This window comes from Tupaia chinensis, unplaced genomic scaffold (assembly GCF_000334495.1).
Source record: "Tupaia chinensis unplaced genomic scaffold, TupChi_1.0 Scaffold000252_1, whole genome shotgun sequence".
NCBI classification, from domain to species: Eukaryota; Metazoa; Chordata; class Mammalia; order Scandentia; family Tupaiidae; genus Tupaia; species Tupaia belangeri.
This window is the reverse complement of record NW_006159732.1, coordinates 72762-74560: the sequence shown is the minus strand read 5'-3', so window position 1 is coordinate 74560 and position 1799 is coordinate 72762.

The window sequence follows — 1799 nt, the reverse complement described above, 5'->3', positions numbered from 1 at the left end:
TGCTAGACAGAGGCGCCTGCTATGAACGCGCGCAATGCTGGGGTGGGGGGGGGTGGCGGTGGGAGTGGAGGAAGCCCCTCTAACCTCCTCTTAAGACGAGTATGCTGGGACAAGCGAATGGGGTAATGGTTACGTTGCTGGACACCCATGAAGTCAACCACGTTTCAACATTGGGAGGGTAAGGACATTGTGGGGAGCCCTGCCTGGGCAGGCCTGAAACCTCCTGCAGACTCACAGGTAGGAGGACTCCTAGCTGGACGCTGAGCTCTCTCTGCTGCTGTGAGGCTTCCCCTGTCCCCTAATGAGGCACTGCTTCCCTTTGCAGGGCCTGGAGTGAGGGGGCCCCTTTGCAACCACCTCAGATCTGTCGCCTTGAGACTTCCCAAGTCCCTCCCAACCATGCTTCTAGAGGTAACAGGAAGCTGATCTGGGACAGTGCTGGCACCCAGAGATTCGAAGTCCATGTCTATGGGGTTCCTGGGTTCTCTTGTACTTAAACCAGAGCATGTAGGGCACCAGCTTGAATCTACTTCCCACAGACCAGCAGTGTAGCCTCCGGGCCCTAGCTTCCTTATCTACGAAGTTGGGGTGGTGATGAGGCCCCCGAGGGGTTAGCGTGAAGGGTACCTGGCAACAGACAGGACAGGTCTCCAGGGGGTTCATGCCCTCCTCTTGCTGGGTGCTGAGCACAGGCTTCTCCTCTCACCCCCTCCTCTGGGTGTGCTCCAGGGATACAGTGCTCACCGGATGCAGGAGGGCTCCAGCTTGCTGGTCCCCTTCTGCCTGGTCCCCGGTCCCCCTCAGTCTGGTGACCAGGCTGAGAAGAGTGTGGGCAGAAGTCAGGGCTGCTGCTGTCTGCCTTTAAGTGGGCCAACAGGAGTAAGGCAAGAGGAGGAGTCTCTTGGAAACATCAGGGTGGCCCTGAGATGCCCCTGGTTAGGTCCAGGCTGCCCGGGAAGGTTAGGGGTCGGGGGAGCGGCCTCCCTCTGACATTTGTCCTGGCACAGGCCAGGCCTCGTGCTCCACTCACCACTCACTTCCTGTCACCGCCCTGGCGTGCAGGAAGGGGACACCTGTACGTCAGCACCCTGAGTTGGCCTTGATTTGTCTTCTTCAATCCATCAGCTGACCAGAAGAATTTTTGGAGGGATTCCTTTTCTGGGGAGGAAGGGGAAGCCCACGTTTTGGGACCTGACACCTGACTGAGCTTGGGCAGTTCTGGGCGGGAACATCTTCTCTGATTCCCAGTCTGTGCTTCAGGTTGTCCGGCTGCACTGAGGTGGGGTGGAACCCGTCACGTTCAACTGCCCTGCCGCCCCTCTTCACACCGTCTCCTCTCTGCCCTGTATCTTCTCACGGTCCCACTGCACAGGTGTGGCTTCTCTGTCTGTGTCTATAGGTAACTGGGTGCCATCACCCCTGATTGCCTCAGCCCAGCCTCAGCTACCCTCGTTTCCCCGTGGGGTGGGGGTATAGCAGGGCCAGGGATACAGGACAGGGGCTCCAGAGGGTAAGTGGGGCAGGTGTTTCCCCAAAATGGCCATGGTAAACTCTCCTGTCCCACATGTCCTTCTAGAACCTTGCCTCACCCCTGTCATGCTTCTACAGGTAACAGAGGAAACTGATCTGAGACAGATGGAGTCTGTTTCTAATTCTAAAGGTGGAGTCTAATTCCCCTCCCCTTGAATCCAGGTGGGTTTGTGACCTGCTTGTAACCAGCAGAAGGCAGCAGGAGAGTGGTGGCGTGACGGAACTGAGACCAGGAAGGGCGACAAACTTCCTTTACTGTCTGAGCATTC